We start from the raw sequence: 20,754 nt of genomic DNA, 5'->3' as shown, positions 1-20,754 counted from the left end.
CACATATACAGAACATGTACTATGATTCTGTGAGTCACTGTGCTGCTCTAAGAACTTTATATGGAATATATCACTTAGCTCTCAAAGTAGCCCTGAGGATATGCCAATGTGGGTGTTATTATTGTGTTCCATCTTACATAGGGGGAAACTGACCCCTAAAATTGAGTAATTTACTCTGTGGTCTCTGAACTAGTAACTCATAAAGATGGAATTCAAACCCAGCAGTCTGATCCCTGAGGGGTCACACTCTTACCCATCACATGCTACTGCTTTTCAAAGAGACAAAAGTTCTCTGTAAAAAATGAGCATTTTGCATTGAAAGTTTAATGTGTGCCAGGCAATTTATATAAATTATCTTATTTAACCTTCACTTAAAAACAAGATTATCAGGTAGGTATTCTTACTAACCTAATTTCACAACTGAGGGAACTGAGAAGGTAAATCAGCTACTCGAGATCACAAATTACTAAAACACAAAGCTAACAGTCAAATCAAACCTCCATCTCTTAACCTTCAGCCTATTCTCTGCCCCTCCCTCAATGTAGGTAGATTCGTAATTAGCATAATGGAAGAAATCCATGTAATTAGGCTTTCCTATGACTAAAATAATTTTACTTGTAATGCTTAACAGTTCAAAACGAGCATGTTATACAGAGAGATACCCTGCATGAAGTTAAGCACTACCAAAAAAGACCACTCATTACAAAACTATTAGAGGCTAACACTGTTTCAATTTCTAATTCACTTTTAGCTTGCTTTTAATAGAATTAACTCAGAATGGGCGTACTATTTAAATAGGGACACATTTTCAAATTTTTTCTTTTCAAATATCTACAGAACCCTTATTAAAATTGCTCTCCCATTTAATGTCACACAATAATGACGCCTCCTGAAATCTTCATACACAATACACTCACACGGGCAGCAAATGTTGCAATGATATTAACCTACCATTCATTTAAGTAGAAATCAAACAAGAATAAAAATGAAATTAAGGGGCATTATTGTACAGTTTCATTACAGATTCCAGGGTGAAATAAAATGCTAAGACATTGAAAAATAAAAGGTGTATTTGAATTTCTAGGGGTTGCTATATATATTTATACATTTGTTATCTATATATATTTTTATATATTACGTATATTTTATATAAATAAATAAATAAGTGTATTAGTGTGTGTGTGTGTATATATCTATCTATCTATCTATCTATCTATATATGTATGGAAATAGGGTGAAAAGATACAAGTAACTAATGAGGTCTATTAGGATATTTAAAAAATAAATCCTAAAATTATTAAGGATCGGGGCGCCTGGGTGGCTCAGTCAGTTAAGCGGCCAACTTCGGCTCAGGTCATGATCTCGCGGTCCGTGAGTTCGAGCCCCGCGTCGGGCCCTGTGCTGACAGCTCAGAGCCTGGAGCCTGTTTCAGATTCTGTGTCTCCCTCTCTCTGACCCTCCCCCATTCATGCTTTGTCTCTCTCTGTCTCAAAAATAAATAAACGTTAAAAAAAATTTAAAAATAAAATAAAATAAAATAAAATAATTAAGGATCTATCTATGTATTAAAATGAATCAAGATGAACCTCAGAAAACAGTTTATCAGGTAAATAAATGTTTCAAAGACAACATTCAACCAAATTTGTGCAAGATTGATAGAATGTGAAACTCCCACTATGGCCAATTCTTAAAAATTTCCTTAAGACCTGTTTATAGGACTAAAAAAGTACAGAATTGGCAAACATGATCTTAAAAATGCCTGGGGACTTGTATGCTTTAAACATGGGCTTGAAATGGTAAATTAACCTCTCTGGGTTCAGGTCAGGTCCCATGGGAAGACAGAATAAACCATTATTTTTTTAAAGCAAAGTTAAAAATAACAAATACAACCACTGAGCTTTTATTTTTAACTGGGTGAGATACGTACAATTGGCTATAAATATCTTCAGTGACTCAAAAATGTGGTAACTGAAGAAACGATAATTTTGTTGCTGTCCGTCATATGTGACAGTGAAAAAGTAAAATATGGCTGTAAAGACCAATTTTATTTCCTTCCTCACTATCACAATGCTCTACCATTTATAGTTAGCTGTCAAGTTCAAATTTACATAGTCTCCTGTTTGTTTCTGATTTTTTAATGTATTTATTTAAATGCAAGGTGGAGCATCTGGGTGGCTAAGTCAGTTAAGCATCCAACTTCAGCTCAGGTCATGATCTCGCAGTCCCTGGGTTTGAGCCCCGCATCTGGCTCCCTGCTGACAGCTAGAAGCCTGGGGCTTGCTTCAGATTCTGTCTCTCCCTCTCTTCCAGCCCCTCCCCCACTCACACTCTGTCTCTCTCAAAAATAAATAAACATGGACCCTAATCCAATAGGACTCCTGTCCTTCTAAGAAGAGGAAGACATACCAAGGATGCTCTCAAAATGGGGGATGGGGCAGGGAGGGCAGAGCCAGATAAAGACACAGAGAGAAGTCAGCCATCAGCAAGACAAGGAGACAAGTCTGAGGAGAAACCAAATCTCTGGTTTTTTTTTTTTTCTTTTTTGAATTTTAGAGAGAGAGTGCACACATAGGAGCAGGGGGGAGGCAGAGAGGGGAAGAGAAAGAATCCTAAGCAGGCTCCATACTCAGCAGAGCCCAATATAGAGTTTGACATGGGGCTCAATCCTATGACCATGAGATCATGTCCTGAGCCAAAATCATGAGCTGAATGCTCAACTGACCGAGCCACCTAGGCGCCCCTGGAGGAACCAAATCTAACAACACTTTAATTTGGACTTCCAGCCTCCAGAACTGGGAGAATAAATTTCTGTTGTTTTCAGCTACCCAGTTGGTGGTATTCTGTCATGGTGGCCATAGCAAACTAATACACCATCTCCTGAGAAAGAATACCAGAGGAGCTTCAGAGTTCTAGAAAACAAGACTGATTGCATTGCAAAGGTGGGCCGTGAAAGCAAAAGGAAAGTTTCAGAAAAGCTAGCTTATAAATAAAGATAAAACTCAAATGGAACCAAGATTTATAATGCTTGTCAGCAGAGAGGTCAGGTTAAGGTACCTCTCAGTACAGCACGAATTATGATATATGTCCAAAAAGCGAAGGAAAGCAGCAATTTAAGACACTGGGATAATTAAGTAGCAGACAAAATAAATAATAATAATAAAATAAAATAAAATATATAATTATATATGTGTGTGTGTGTGTGTGTATATACATATATATATATATATATATATATATATATATATATGAGTGAAAAAGCGATGTGAAGGGGGAACAGTTTCTAGGCCAGGGGTAGGAAAGGGAAAAGGGCAAAGAAACTTCTTTAAAAGAGCACAACATGGGGCGCCTGGGTGGCGCAGTCGGTTAAGCGTCCGACTTCAGCCAGGTCACGATCTCGCGGTCCGTGAGTTCGAGCCCCGCGTCGGGCTCTGGGCTGATGGCTCAGAGCCTGGAGCCTGTTTCCGATTCTGTGTCTCCCTCTCTCTCTGCCCCTCCCCCGTTCATGCTCTGTGTCTCTCTGTCCCAAAAATAAATAAACATTGAAAAAAAAAATTAAAAAAAAAAAATAAAAGAGCACAACACTTTGCAATCAGGAAAATTTCCAAATGCAGATACTTTTTATTTTGGTTCAGTGATCTATGGAATATAATCCCCATGAGAGAGCAAACTGAAAGGTCTGGGTTCTACTGGTTAAACATCTGCATTCTATCTCCACCATCATATTTGCAAACAGAAGGGAGTTTATTCAAGAGATTAATAGTTGTAGTAGAAGTAGCTGTGGTAATAACAGTCATTACTTTTATTATTTAAAATAGTATTACTATAAAAGTTTATAGGGCCAACGTGACTGCAATATATTATTTGATCTTCAAAACACTAGGAAAGCAGTAGGACCTCACTCTCTCATAACTGTTTCCATGTTTTCGGAGATAAAGAAATTCTGTGATTCACCCATCCTCAAACAGTTAATAAGTGGATATGGAAGGACTAGATCCCCCCGTCTTCTGACTCCCAATTCTGGGTGCTTTTTGTCTAAAAACACACGTGCATACGCACCCAAATCTCTTCCATCTCTACAATGCCACTTCTATGTTTATTATACTCGTCAGCACACGTGGCATCAGGGAGAAGCACGTGCACATCCCCAGGCTATCCTGCACACCAGGGTGAAGTGAATGTCTAACTTGTCTTCTGCGTCTGCTAGTAGTCCAGAATCAAGAGACGTTCCAGCAAAAACATGTACTTACACTTTTTAGAATAAGACGAACATTTATGAAAATAACTGTGCTGATTACAAATTTAAAATCAGGTAATTATAGAAAATCAAGAAACAAGAAAATAAACAAAAGTGTAAACTACACAGCTTTTTTTTTTTTTAATTTGAGAGACAGCACACGCAAGTGAGGGAGAAGAGCAGAGAGAGAGGGAGAGAGAGAGAGTCTTAAGCAGGCTCCACATTCAACGCAGAGCCCAGCCAAGGGCTTGATCCCACAACCCTGAGATCACAACCTGAGCCAAAATCAAGAGTCAGACGTTCAACTGACTGAGCCACCCAGGCGCCCCTCTGCCATGCAATTTTTTTAAGCCTAGACTTCAGTCACCCACTTCCCTTTCACAGGTTTTTCATTTCAATCTTCAAATTTATTTGATTTTCCTTTCATTTCATTTTTTGTATCAAGCCAAAAGCAAACACTGTGTTATCCTTTAAAAGATGAAAGTAAGGCCAAATTCAACATTCAACAAATATTTATTTAGTACAAACTGTGTGCAAGGCGTGGTTTATAAAACTGGAAACATCTCAAAGCTGGTTTATTTCTTCTACTGATCTTAGAACACAATCATACATTCACAGATGTGACATGGTGCTGATCAGTTAACCAAACCACATTTACGCAAGATCTAGGGTGGCAATTTTAGGAACATCAAGTTCTGGAGCCCGCCAGCCACATACTGTCTCTCACTGCTCTAAGTCTATCATATCTCTTCAACTGCGTACAGATCTCACTGACAGGTTTTTATATCTAGAGACAGCTAACACAAGATCAGAACTGAGTAACAGTTTAAATGGAGTGGGGGTTTTTTGTCTATTATTTAATTTATTATTTAATCTATTTGGGTTATTGTTAAATAACCCAAAATTATCTGGCAAGTATTTAACAGGTGCTTAAACTCTCACAGCACTCCTTCGGTAACAAGACCAACAAAAAGACACCTCCATCCCACAAAGAACCACCCATCTAAAATTAATGAAAATGCTAGCCAAACAAATCTGATAAGGTATGATCACATGGGCATAATGTAACACAACACTAGTTTTACTGCTATATTCCCAAAATTTGCAACAGTGAGGCAAAAGCAGCGACTCATGGGTAGTGAGTTAACCAACACAACTTCTTGAAGGTATATTGGCAATAATATTTTGTATAATTTTTGCCTGAGCAATTCTACTTGGAGAAATTTACCCCAAGGAAGCAATGCTGGATAATACTGTAATAGGAAAGGAAATAACACTGGATATGTGTTAATTTGGTAACAAGGATATTCAAAGCATTGTCCACAGTAGTGAAACATTCTGAGCTATTTATTTGGAAGGCAAAGTCTCAAATGGTGAACTACCATGAAAGTATCCAATGACAAAACGTCCATGATACGTTTAAGAAGAAACGTAAAGCAGCTTAGAAAAACAGGAGTTACAATATGACATCACTTCTGTTACCTTCCCCCATGTACCAAAATATTTACAACGGTTTTTTGGGAGCAGTGGGATTTTGGCAATTTTCATCTTCTTCATTTTGTTTAGCTGCTTTTCTCTAATTTTGTATACAGTGCACATTACTTTTGAAATTAGAGTAAAACATTTATTACTACTGTGTGCCTCTGACTATCCTTTTATCCATAGATATTCTCAAATAGTAGGAAGATGGTACGGGTGAGGGGATGATAGGACATAGAAAAGCAGAGCAGGCTACGAGAAAGAATCGACTACAGACAAAGGAAGAGAAACAAGCAGAGGCAGGCTCTAGAGAGGCTCAGGGACAGGCTGGTGCTCAGGAACCAATTCCCCTTGTCGAGGGCCTGAGGGGCCACTAGAAGTGGGCAGAGAAGGTGGCCCGTGTCATGGCTGCTGCTGACTCCAGATCCCTGCAGCATTTAAAGTTTCACGGGTAGGGGAAACTGGCAACTCTCTGGACCTCCTCAGGGACCCCCAAGCTACATACTGCTGAGCCCTCTCCCCACCACGCTACAATACATGTCTCCCAATCTTCTGATTCTCTTAGCTTCTTGATTAATTTATTTGCCCTTTCAAAATGTCCTCTAATTCATTACAGCCTTCCTGGAATTGCTGTCTGGCTTCTCAACATATGATATCAGATGTCCCATAAACAACAGGACTATTATATTAAAACCGTGAATTAGATCCGAGCATCCTATTTCTCCCTAAGCCTATTAACTTGATGTTCTACAGGTTGAATCTCATTTAATTTGCCATTTACAGGATAACCTTTCCAGGTGTATCTTTCAAGTCCTTCCTGCTGTTCTGGATATCTCTTCATATCTGTATGTTGGGGAAAATCATCAGAATGAGGTAAGAAAATTAATCCTGTTTTTCTCCTAATGGGAAAAACTGGAGAGGATGAGCACACAGTGCAATCAAGTCAAGACTGGGCAACACCCTGAAGAGGGCTGCCTTCCTGACTGAAGACTGAATAGCCAGCTGCTCACAGAGAAAAGAAAAGGATATTTCTCTGAAATGAGAAGATTGAGTGATCAAAAGGGTCAGTTAAGGCAATTTCCTATTCTTCAGCATTTTGCCATTCGTTATGCAGTCAAAGGTGTTATGTCTCTATGCAAAGAATTGTCACCATATGGTACCGGAATCAGCAGATCATATTACCAATGATTTTTAGGAGAGGAAAATTCAAAACAATACTTCTCTGTTATCTATACACACATGTAGAAAAGCAAGAAATTCTATGGGGGTGGGGGGGGGCACACTTATATAACACAGCAAGGCCAGGCATGTTGTCAATAAAAGTAAATTAAAAAATCACTTTGCCACTTTTATAACCTCTCAGTTTTATACTGTGTTAGAATGATATATGTTAAATACATCAAGATAACGCTAGTCAGTCATGAAAAATGCCTAAGACAAATTTAAATGACCACCATAATAAAGAATTTGATCTTTTCTTTTTTGTATTCTCCCTAGGCTTATGTCAGTAAACTAGAATAAACATGTTATTAAAAGAGAATCAATAGAAGGCTTTAAAATATACAGTACCACAAAAGGTCAAGCCCTGGTATCGATTTTAATATAACATTTTTTGTGCAGCTTCCCAAAGGGTTCTTTTCTAATATTGTTCTTCATTTTTCTCTCACTTTGCTCCCTGACTGGTGAATTTGTTGTTCTTGTCTGCAAAAAGCTGTCTAAAGCTGGGTTTGCTGAGTGTGTGTCATTCCTATGACAAGCTGCTGGAAATGAAAAAACAAAAAACAAAAAAGCCAAAAAAAAAAAAAAAATTAAAGGTAGTGGGAGGATAGACAAGAGAGCATGAAGCACAAGACAACATTCAAATAGCAAAGAGTACAGAAATGCTGAAACTCACAACAATTTGCCATCGTGGACCCTCCTGGGCTTTTATCTCCCCGGGGGCCTTGCATGGACACGGAATCCTTGAAGCCAGGAAGGCTGAGGAAACCTTCCTGGTCTCTTGGGATTCAACAACAACAAGAAGAAGAAAAAACGATCTCAAAAAACCAGGTAAAGGACACAAATTTTCAAAATACAAATCCATGTGACCCCAGGCTCCTCTTGAACTTAAAGCACCAAATGTTCAAAGGAAAACTGGAACACCTTCAACAGGATTCGAGGGGACTAATGAGAGGCGTGCGGCTAGAGCCACAGACTTCCAGATTTCTGTCCCAACATTCAAGGTTCACAGACTGAGATAAAACACACTCAGTCATAGAAGTATGAGTGTGTGACACAGTGTGTATTTTAGATGTAGTTCAAATTTTTTGTAGGTTTTTAGTTGCCAACAAAAATAGTCCAGAGTCCAAACCATAGTCTCCTAACTGTCAGTCTTTCACTTCTAGACAATGCTGACTAAGCAACTGTCTCAGGACAGGATAGAAAAATACATCATTTTTTGCCTAAGTCACATGAAACCAAAAAAAATGCTGCCTCTGCAGTTAAACCTGCGAGCTAGTTACACCTACTAGAGGGGAAGACATGAACCACAGTTGTTTCCTGAGACCCAAGAAAGCTGAAGAGGAACAGCTGGGAAAGAGGTGTAAGGGGAAAGAGAGCTGGATTCGAATCCTGACGCTGCCTTTTGTCGGTAACACAGCCTAGGGCAAGGGACTCACAGCCTCTCCTCCGAGTGGAGTGGCGTTCCAACTGTAAATCAAACCTGTGAGGAGCAGAGCTACCCATCCATTTGCTCCCAGTTTGGCGGGGGGGGGGGGGGGGGGGGGGGGAAGGGGGGGCGCCCAGCCTTGAATCCTGAGGAACTGTGAGGGGTATCATCCTACAGGCTGCCACACAGGCTAAGGAAGGGTGGTCAGAAGGCTCCTGCGGGAGTGCGGAGCTAAGGTACACAAAATACAGCAGCACAGCACCTGGTAAACAGGAAGCAATCATTAAGTGAGAGCTGCTGTTGTCACATGATAATTCTCCTGCCTCTTTTCCCTTCTGGACAAATTCTATCCCATTCTAATCCTATTTAGCCATAACCATAAAATATCATTTTAATTTGGTAATGCATTCTTGTTGACACTTACTATATATATATGAGTTCTGCCCTCCTATTCCAGTGGAAGAGACCGTCAATCAACAGCCAAAGTGCAATGAAGAAACAAAGTAGAGAAAAAGATAACCAGAGTGAGAGGACAGGAAAGAAAAAATATTTAGATAAAATAATCAGGGAAAGCCTCTCTGTGGGGCTGGAAAGAACACCAAATAGTAAAGAGGAAGCCAGCCATGCAAAAATGGAATACAAGTATTGTAGGCAAAGAGCTGTAGGCACAAACAGGTTTGCAGCTGATGCCACTGAAATGTCCAATGAGAAGGTGGGAAGAGATGAGGTATGAGCATATTCATATACAAAAGGAATCAGAGGACTAGAAGGTCATGGAAAGATCCGGACTTTATGCTAAATCTAATGAAAATCCAGTCGAAAATTTTAAGCAAATAAACTCCCGTGATTCAAAATACATCTTTAGGGGCACCGGGCTAGCTGGGTGAGTAGAGCATCCGACTCTTGATCCAAGGTCATGAGTTCAAGCCCCACAGTGGGTACATTACTTAAAAAAATAAATTTTTTTTTTATTTTTTTTTCAACGTTTTATTTATTTTTTTTGGGACAGAGAGAGACAGAGCATGAACGGGGGAGGAGCAGAGAGAGAGGGAGACACAGAATCGGAAACAGGCTCCAGGCTCTGAGCCATCAGCCCAGAGCCCGACGCGGGGCTCGAACTCACGGACCGCGAGATCGTGACCTGGCTGAAGTCGGATGCTTAACTGACTGGGCCACCCAGGCGCCCCAAAAATAAATTTTTAAAGCACACTAATACTGCTTTGTGAAGAGAACTTGGAGACCAGGGTGGCTCTCTGGAGGAGACTTTGTAATTGTACAAATGAGAAATGATAAAGACTTAGACCAGCGTTTCTCAACCTTAGCACTGATGACATTTGGACTGAATAATTAATTCTATGTTGTTGGAGGCTGTTCTATGCATCATAGGATATTTACCAGCATCCCTGGCCACCACCCACTCCCTAGACACCAGGACCACCCTCTTCGTTGTGACAACTGTAAAGGTCTCCAGCCATGGCCAAATGCCCCAGGGGTGGGGGCGAGAGGAAACTATCCCCCAACTGAAAACCGCTAGCTTAGACTAAGTAGGGATAGAAATAGTGAGGGACAATGGATTTGCAATACATTTGAAAAGCAGGGACAACAGGGCTAATTAATTAGAAGGGGGAAAGGAGAGACATAAAGGCAAGAAGAAGGGAGCAAGAATAATCAGTAATCAAAATTCTAGTATTACCCTCAATTTTTGTTAGGCTAACATGTAAGTTTTCAGTAGTTTCAGGAAAGTGCTTTCTATGTCAAACCTACCTGGAGCTGTACAAATAACTTATGTTACAGAAACTCACTTGGACAATAGTTTGGGCTCTTTTTCTTCAAGTCTATAAAAACCGAATTGTATGGTTGACAGGTATATTCATAAAGAAATACATAATTCCCAACATTTTATAGCAAAATTTACTGAAATATTAATATTCATCCACTATTTGACAGTATTTTGACAGTTTTATTTCAAAATATAGTCATGTGAATTAAAAAAAATACCAAAAAAAATCCCTTTACTTATGAATTCTTTTCAAAACTAAATTCCTTATTTATTGAGCTCCACAATCAAGGCAAAAATTGTACTGAAATCTGAAAAACATAAAACTTCAGTAAACCACACCAAAAGAGCCTCAGAGAGAACATTCAGACTAATATATAATCGGTAACATCACTGTTGGACCAGAAAATAATTTAGCCTCTGAGACACAGTCAAGTAGAGTGGTGATCAGTATGATTTCAGATTCCAGATTGTTTGTGTTCAAATCCCAATTTCTCTATTTTCTGGGCATGTGACTGTAAGCAAGTCAATCTCTGTGTGTTTCAGATACTTCATCTGCAAAGTGAGTGTGCCAGCAGAAGAGAACTTCCTTCACAGCACTGCTGTGAAGGATTAAATGATCAATCCATGCAAAGTGCTTGCACCAGTGCTCGGCACAAAGGAAGGGTTCAAAAACTATCCGCTGTTACTATTATTACTTATTATTACATATTATTACTGTGACTATTACTTTTCCTAGGTAGAGTCTTCTTAAATGGCGTGTATTATCAGATCTAAAGTCTACCTGTAAGATCTGTATAAGTGGCACACATGGGAAGAGGCCCACAACATAAGATTGGGAAGGGAAAAAAAGCAAGTTATACAACAGTATTACTTCAATCTCATTTTGTTTAAAACACAAACCATGTTAAACACTGTTAAGAATATATTTCCCCCTGGGTATGAATGTGTGAATGGTTTTCTATGGGGAAACAGCAGAGTAAGGGAGAGAGGGGTAAAGATGATTAACTTTTTGTTCTTCTATATTATCTGAATTTCTTCAATAGGTATTTCTTTTGTGTGTGTGTGTGTGTGTGTGTGTGTGTGCGTGTGTATTTTTTTACAAATAAACATCCGTGTTTTCAGTAGTTTGAGGAATGACCTTTCTAAGTCAAACCTACCAGGCTCTGTAGCAATAATAAAGATTGCAGACACTGCTAGGTAATGGTTTTTAAAAGGCGAAAGATTTGTATGAAGAGAAACTAGAGTATGGGCAATGGTCTTTAAATTAATTGACATTTCCCATATTAAATTAGTGGTCTCAGTTGCCTTTTTTTTTGGTTTTGTTTTGATTTGGTTTGCTTTTAATCCATCATCCTATTGTACTTATAGCAAAATTGTAATTTATGGGTTTTTAAGGAATTCTTGTTCTAATCTAATCACCATTCGTCAAATGGCACCGGGAGATAAGGAATTTAAGCAATCCATTCTAAGAAGCTGTGAAGGAACTTCAATTTAAATCATTAATTGAAACATTAATGGTTAATAAACTATTTTTATACTTTATACTTGATGTCAAAAAGCACACTAAAATCATTTTAATGGGATAACTTCGAAAACCAGTTCAAGTGAAATAGTTTGAGTGTGAAATAGTATGAGTTCCCTACACAGTATATGTGTAGGGAAGCAGCTGTAAACAGTATATGATAAATTGCTCCACACACATCGTACCTGCACATTATTCAATGCAGGAATTCTATATTCTAGTTCCAAAGGCACATTGCCCTAACAGCTAATTTTCTTAACTGATTTAAAAACACAGAAGTTTGTCAACTAAATGTGATACCTTATCAGATTACTTTGACTATTACAGAAAAGACAAATAATAACAAACGCTACAAACCAAAAATCCAACACATGAAGCAACACAACCGATAAAAAATACTAGAATGACTGTAAGTCTCCTAAAAAAAAAACAAAGAAAAAGCCCAAGAATGAATATAAAAGTAGAAATGCAAAATGATTTCCACTCCACAGTCATTTATTTAAGTAAATCCTACACCTCTTTATTACTTCTCGAACAATGGCAGGGCCCAGGTGGCTCCACTGAACTCAACAGAACACTGCTGAGCACACGTGTGCCTCAGTGACCAGAAGCTGACACTCATCTCTAAAGTTCAGGAGACAGAGGACCACCTGCTGCCACATGCGGAGCCACCACACTGAGCAGTTAAGAAAAATGTCCCAATCTTAAGCTAATAAGGAATTTACATTGCCTCCATCACTTAAAACATGTACACAAATAAGCATTTAATAATTAAGTTACAGCCTACATAAATAAAGAATATTAACTTTAAACACAAATTCTCAAAAGATTTTGGTCCTAAAATAAAGGAAGTTGTAAAAAAAAAAAAAAAAGTTGCCCAGATCTAATAACCAGGAGCACACTACAGAGGTCCTTTTTGAAGCAATCTTTTATCTACTATGATTCAGAGGTGAAAATCCAAGTAAATGCTTGCTACTCCTCCCCACGATGATAAATGAAAAACTTTAAGGGAAGGACTCCCTGTACACACGGAAAGGTAGTACTGTGGGACGGTAAAGTGCATGGACTCCATCGACTTGGGTTTGAATCCCAGACCCACCGCTTACTAGATACAAGCCTGGGCAAGCTCCTTTACCTCTCATGTTCCTTATTTATAAAGTGGGGGTAACAGAGGTGCTGAGAGGATGAATGACTTAAAATACAGAAAGTGCTCAGAACAGCACTGAACACACAACAAATACAAGGCAACACCACCTACAATTTTTTTTTTTTAATTTTCTCATTTTAGTTGGGCAAATGGGTCCTAAAATGGAAATGGCTTTCATAACAGATAATATGTGACCCCAGAGTGTATATCCTATGTGTGTCTGTCATGTATAAACTGTGAAGAAAGTTTCCAAAGACAAACCATATCCACTTCTGGATAAGAATGGGATATGAAAGAATATGGGTTCTCTCAGCAAAATACTTACTAGAAACTTAACATGGGCCACTAGCTTTTTAACAATTTTCACCAACCAGGAAAGGAAGGGGGAGGGGTTATTACTTAAACATCAAAATGTGTCATGTTTAGAAATATTATAATGCTGAGAAAAAACTTTACATCTGATTTACAACCGTGTTGCCCACACTCCTTTTCAGCTTGAGACTCTACTGGCAAAGCTGTTAAAGTCAGAAGAAGAAAGAAGGGACCCTGTCTGTGTATTTTTCCAGTTTCCAAAGGGAACTGCCATAGAAGGATCTCACATTCTTCTACACTCTTCCCAACACAGCATTCATTACCAGCAGGATCAGCAGATGTCTTCCAGAAGGGCCAGGACTGCGTGCTCAGCCAGGGTAAGGCCCAGCCTACGTGGACCACCGTCCATAAATACTAACTTCTGGACTCAAGGAAATGGACATCAGGCCACTGCCCACTCACCTTCTAGAACAGAAACAAAACCACATCCATCCAACAAATGCCGTTTGGACAAGACAAGTACACTCCTCACACAGAAAGTGTCCAAATTGGAGAGAAAATTACCCTGACCCCAGGTTTCTCAAACTAAGCCCTAATTAGCATCAGGGCCTATGAAGATGATTCCCAGGTCTCTAGGAAGGGAAAAGAGGGGGGAAAAGGCTGACAGAGCTCTACATCCCTAGTCCTAGCCCTAACCAGATGGCACTTTATATTGGAGTCCCATGTCGAGCTTCCTTTGAATCAATGTTTTACAGGATGATGAGAGTCAATATGATTCTATCACCTCAGCAATCGACAGTGTGGGGCTGAGGGGCTGTCCAATTCAAGTCCTGGTTCGGCTGCTGACTAAGAAGCTTCACATATGTCTACTTCAGTCATATGTTTCTATGAAGCAGTGATAAACTATTAATGCTACTGTCAGTGTTATGGAAGGAATGATAAATGATTCACAGAGCACATTACCACCCCCTCCCATCCCCAGATTGTACTGGGCAATGCAGAAACAGCAACAAGAACCACTACAACCACAGAACACGCAGAAACCAATTCGTAGAAACTTCCAAATGCAGAAACCAATTTTGGCACAAATAACTTCAAACACTATGCTTCACGAGAGAAAACTCTGTAATTACTATCAGAAGATACACGTGAACAAGAAGTGGTTGAACATCACTGCTGTTACAATCAGTGAAAAAGTTACAGATTTCTACGGCATGCTTGACTGATTCTGGTTTTCCAGGCTTAATATTCCTACCATGTAGAAAGAGCTTCTTAAACAGGATTCAGGGTGGGCTTCTCCAACAACGTAGCATTGAAAGGAAAGAAAAATGGCTTTGGAAAAAGAAGAGATTTAAATAAAACACAGACTCAATAATCCAACCTTCTATAATGACTGGTTATAGAATGGAGTGGATTCTATTAAAAAGAGAAAAGTGTCACTTGAAGAGAAAAAGATGAAAGCAGCAGATGGTGAGAGATTCCAATACCCAGTACATACAAAGCACTTCCAGTCATGTTCCCCGGAAAAGTACTGGGTGGCTACACGTGATCTTCCTACTGCACTGAGAACGGGTTAGGTCTTGATCTACTTTTAAACAAATGGAATAGAAAAGGGATGGGTATAAAACAACAGCAATGCAGTATGCATTTAAAAAAAAAAAAGGCTTCAATAAGAAAATAAATCTATTATATTAGGGCTTTTAATACCACAGAAGGAGCTCTTAAATGTCAGCGACTATAAAGGAGTAGTTTGCAGATAATGCCAACAAACTGTCCACTACCATTAGCAAGCCAGACACAGAAATGCATTCGCATCACAGCAGACTGATACACATTACACCCGGATATCAGAGGAGTGTCACTGAAGAATGATAACTCAAATTTCATCAATCACCTAATTTGCAAATATTTATAAATCAGAAGTTAAAATTCATTTGCCTGTGACAGTTGAGTGCCTTGAGAAAATACTGACTGCTAAGTGATCTTTTAAAGTCACTTAAAAACTACACTTTTAAGGGGCGCCTGCACGGCTCAGCCGGTTGAGGGTCCGACTTCAGCTCAGGTCATGATCTCACAGTTCATGGGTGCGAGCCCCGCCTCGGGCTCTGTGCTGACAGCTCAGAGCCTGAAGCCTGCTTCAGATTCTGGATCTCCCTGTCTCTCAGTCCCTCCCCTACTCGCGGATGTGCTCTCGCTCACTCTCTCTCTGTCTCTCAAAAATAAACATTAGAAACAGTAAAATAAAAAACTGCGCTTTTATGATGAGTACGGTTATCCATGGTACTTCTTGCCTGAAACTGTTTTTTTTTTTAAGTAGTATACACCTAGAGATTACACACAGGCTGAAGGTATGTAATTTCATAACCGTGTGATTTGTGTCTACAATTGGAAAATGGTGTTTCACACTGCACTAACTTAAAACAAAGATTTATAAGACAAGTATCTATAGTCTCTAGTTAAAGTCTGATTTTATTTTTTATTAATTTTTTTAATGTTTATTTATTTTGAGAGAGAGAGGTCGAGAGTGAGCGGGGTAAATGCAGAGAGAGGGAGGGAGACAGAGAATCCCAAGCAGGGACCGCGCCAAAGCCTGATGCAGGGCCCAAACCCACGAACCATGGGGTCATGACTCATGGTCAAGAGTTGGATGCTTAACCAACTGAGCCACCCAGGCGCCCCAACGTCTGGTTTTTAAAGGCATAATTTGTTTTTATTTTTAACAAAACATAGAATATATATGTATATATTATAGAATAGGCCGTCCTTGCTAGAAGACTGTCAGGATTTTCCAGGCCCAGTGATTCAACTCAACAATTTCTGTGAGAGCTCACTACATGAAAGGCATCAGGCTACGTAACTTCTGACATGTATTTTCAGTGGGACACTAACTCACAATACCCTGTTTTTCTCCAATGGACTCTTTCCTCCTTCCTTTACCACTTTTTTTCCTGTAAGGGCAGAAAACATCTAATAATAAAGCTGAAATGAATTATGATACATAATGAGTTTAAACAGAAGATACCATCACTGTGAATTTCACTTTTACGATAAGAAACTAAATGCACAAATAAGCTTATTTAAGCCCTTGTTTGCTGACATAAGCCCTTACTTGATGCTCTAAATTGAAAACTGAATGGACTGTGCTCTACTCTAACTTACCCAGATACTGATAAAATTTATGACTAATTTATTAACCAAACTAATTATTTTAAGTCTCACAAATCTAAGGTAATTTTCCAAGTAATTAAAAATGAGGTGAAATTTCAACTGATGTCCATCAAAAACAGCAGGTAAGTCATCTTGGTTAATGCTCGGTTAGTTACAACATCGCGTAGCTATTCCCTTCCTGGTTTCTTGAAGAAAGGTTATTAAAACTGAAACACCTGCGCTTGCCTTTACAGGTAAAGAGGTGAAATTCAAATGCCAAAGGTCAGAGGTCAGAAGTAGTTCCATTTTTCTTGCTGTCAGAGACTGACTCTTGGAGGTGGGGTGCAAAAGACCACATATTGTGGCATACTGTGTCCCTGCTACATTGGCCTGCTACGGTTACAACACAGTACGGTCGGCCATAATCCAAAACAGGCAATAAAGAATAACAGCAAAAACACACTGCTGACACGGGCATTCAATTTACTCTTGACTCCCAATGCACCAAACAACCGTTCCATCCATGAGATGTGGTGGTAAGCAAAACTAGGATTCCAAATTAGACCCATCAATTGTAGTGTACTACTACTAGGTCAGTGATTTGGGGGGTGTCATCTTGTCAACTAAGCAAATAACTAAAGATTTTCATAAAAGAGAATCAGACCTAAAATTAACTGAACTGAGCTTCCACATGTAAATGTTTTCTGAGATACGATGAGAACACAACACATACAGTCATGGGGCTTACAATCAGCTGCATTGTCACTGGTCTTAACGAAGACCTTTTCCTACAAAGCAACTTTTAATTAGGCTACGTCTGCTGGTTAGATTTCAGAGAGTGGAGATTTAAAGGAAAAGAGTTCAGGTGAATTTTCAATGGCCAGTCCAAACATTTCTGAACCGGATCTAACAGCGTGTGGCACTGCCAGGCAGAGATGCCGTCCAAGGCATTCCGAGCAGGTGGGACAGGAGGCAGACCCTCAGGAAGTCCTTTCGGACCTGACAGATGTCACGGCCTGGAGCGTGTGGACTGTACCGGAGAATGCAGCTCCAGGCCAGGACTGTGATGTGCCGTGTTTTCTCCCGCCTGAAAGCATCTCACAACTGCTGTCTGCCACGCGGCAGTCCTGCACGGTTGTCACGGCCTGTGCGTAGCATCAAAACTTGCACAACTGGCAGCAGCAGCCTGGAAAAAACCCAGGAATGACAAGGGAGCAACCTTGTAAGGAAGGAATGCTGCATTGCCAAGGTGTTGATAGCACAGAATATGGGATCCCATATGGAAAAGCAAGAACATCAAGACCCTGAGTCAAAGAGCGAGTCAGAAGAATCAGACCCAATATGAACAGGGACATATTGGGCCAGATCATTCTTTGTGTGGGGTGGGGGGGTTCACCCTATGCATTACAGGATTTTTAGCAGCACCTCTGGCCTCACCTGCTAGATGGCAATAATGACAAGCTGTGACAGCCAAAAATGTCTCCAGACATTGTCTTATGGCCCCTGGGGACCAAAACCTCCCTCAGTTGAGAACACTACCTTAACCTATTTATTTTGCTTACATTTTCCTTTTTCATGAATACACAAAGTAATAGGTTTTTTAAAAATTCAAAGTAAATCTTAATGAGCTCTTTCAATAAAGTTTCTAAGAGATAAACTACTGTGCTATAATTTGCAGCAATTTTTTTTCTTAGTGGTACATCAAATGCTTCTTAAATCGATGACATCTTCAATTCAATGAAATTTAGCCGCCCACCATTCTTTCCCCTTTGTTGTGAAACCTTCATCCTGATTTCCTTTGGGAGAATTACTTCTACCCTGCTGTGTACAGTTTCAGTAGTACTCAGTTCTTCCCTACCTAGTAGTTCTCTCATCTTCCTTTTGATTCTCTTGAGCTATCCAATATGCTTCTAAAAATTTCCTCGCTTCCTAAGCTACCCAGAGTTCAGTTTCAGTCTTTCAACCAAAAAACCTAACTGAAACAAAAGTCCTTCTTTAGGCTAGCCTGATGGAAGACATTTTGGATTAGCTCGCTGCCACAAAGTTCATCAGCTTATTAAAAATGTTACCGGTGGGGCACCTGGGTGGCTCAATGGGTTGAATGTCCAACTTCGGCTCAGGTCATGATCTCCCGGTTCCTGAGTTCAAGCTCCGTGTCGGGCTCTGTGCTGACAGCTCAGAGCCTGGGGCCTGCTTCAGATCCTGCGTCTCCCTCTCTCTCTGCCCCTCCCCCCGCTCGCACTCTGTCTCTCACTCTCTCTCTCTCTCAAAAAGAAACATTAAGAAAAAAATTTAAAAAGAAAAAAATACTACTGCTTCCCTTACCATTCACCACATAGGCAGCATGAATGGATTATAGATGAAGCCAGAATTGTGGAAACAGTGTGATGGGCTTTAGGGATTCATTGTACTTATCTCTGATTTTCAGTGTGCTTTAAAATGTCCATAATAAGAAGGTAAAACAAGGATAACAAATACTCTGTAGAGAAAAATAACAAAATCTAAATGATTTCCAAAGTCCTTTTTGCACAAATTTGATTCCTTACACATACGTGTACCTACGTGCCAACCTTAAGTGCTTGGGAAACTACCTGCAGTTATGTGTGCATCTGGACAGCAAGGGAAAACAATGAAGCAGCATTACAAGTGACGGGACAATGGCACAAGGAACCATTCTCTGAAACTGCTTACCAGGGTTTACTCAATTAAGGCAACACATACAATAATGTATAAATGCCTCGTGACTCCAAAACGTTGCTTTTAAAAGACTATGCATAAAAATTTCTTAATGCTTCTTCTAAAGTTTCTTCTGCAGTAGAAAAAAGAAAGAAAAAAAAATAGCTATTGATTCTTCGAAGAACTACCATACAGATGAACACACACTTTTTGCCGAGATCTGACAGCTGGAAATTTTCATCCTGAAGAAGGGTTCAGACAAAATATTTTTGTAAAGAAAAAATAATAAAAAGGTTGTACTACCCTCCACTCTCCTTAAAGGTGACAGAAAATAAATTCTTTATCAATAGTCATTTGTCCAGTTACAGCAAAGCTGCCAACCCCAGTCCACAAGAGATAAGAAATTGGCTCTCACTGGTACCTTTTACTCATCCCATTTGCCCTTTACCCTTTCACAGACCAAGGCAGAGCAAATGGGAGTTGAATAATGAAGGGGGGGAGAAAACACACAAAAACAAAAACGAGACACCACAGTGAGAGTTATTGTAACTGAAAGCCTGTACCATATGTGGAGAAAAGACGAAAGTCCTATGTGAAATATAATAAGCAAAGTAAATATGAGAGTCTAACCAAAAAAAAAGCCTTATTAAAATAAAATTCAATTAAAAATAATAAAATTTCAAAGACAAGAAATTCTACCATAACATATCGATTTTCTTTGCTTCTTAATGAAAATGGTCTGAAATTTTTTGAATATTTAAACTCCACTCTCTAATTATATACTCCACCAACCTAACCCAATTAGGTAATTATAAAGTGTTGCGTAGGAAACTATTGAAATACACAGAAAACCCTTTTAGCAGTACTAATTACATCTTGATTTTTTTTTAAAACCCTAAGCCCTGAGCCTTCCCTATTTCCTGAGAAAATGGTGGTCTTAATCTTAAAACTTATGTCCTATTCCATACATTTCAAGTAAATTAGAGGTAGCTCAGCACATTGTCAAAGGGAAAGAAATATTAGGGAACATTTTTCAAACTCCTCAGTTTAGAGATAAAAATCTTTAAGGCGCAGCGAGGTTAAATTATATGTTGAAGGTCCTGTGGTCAGTGAGGACTAGAATCCAATTCAAAGATTCTTTACACTGAGCTCTCTCAAACAAAATAGTTAAGCACTCCAAAATAAGAACAAATACATACTAGGCATCTACACATGGTAGGCATGTGCCTAGTATTCACAGTAGAAAGATAGTCACATGATTATATAATACACTGTGCTACATGCAAATTTCAGAAGGAGCACAGATGGAACACTTGACTCTATTTTGGATTAAAATGTATTCATATATTTTTATGAATAAGTACATACTTTAAATCTTTAGAAGTAGTATTTTTTACCACAAAAAATTAGGCTGTCTTGAGCGTTGCTTTTTATCAATTTATGGCTTTTCCACATCTATCTGAATCAGCACAGGAGGATCTACTTGACTGTCTAGTACTCCGTTGTGGGCATGTATCCTAAGTCATTCATCCTGTCCCCATAATGGGCATGTGGATTGCTTCCTGTTCTCTACTATTACAAAAACACTTCAGTGAACATTCTTTCAGCTGTTAGCAGTGGTAACAATGACAATAATTGTACAGATGTACAAAAGAATAAAATGTTCAAGAGTGGTTATCTCCATAGAACAGAGTTATGGAGGATTTTGATTCTTCAACCTTATATATTTCTGCAATGTCTCAGCTCGTTTAAGTGAGCACATTACTAATTAGTGCTATCTGTTAATATGAGCACTATGTAAAACATGTAA

General features: G+C 39.2%; 1 protein-coding gene across 2 annotated transcripts in view; it reads right to left on the bottom strand.

The window, feature by feature from the left end:
- The window catches only part of CHCHD3 (coiled-coil-helix-coiled-coil-helix domain containing 3), a 283,193-nt gene that overhangs the window by 201,575 nt on the left and 60,864 nt on the right, over positions 1-20,754 (bottom strand). The window lies entirely within an intron of this gene.

Source organism: Puma concolor, chromosome A2, assembly GCF_028749965.1.
Source record: "Puma concolor isolate L17-30 chromosome A2, mPumCon1.1.hap2, whole genome shotgun sequence".
Taxonomy (NCBI): Eukaryota; Metazoa; Chordata; class Mammalia; order Carnivora; family Felidae; genus Puma; species Puma concolor.
The sequence above is the reverse complement of the archived record's forward strand: the minus strand, read 5'-3'. Positions and strand labels throughout refer to the sequence as shown.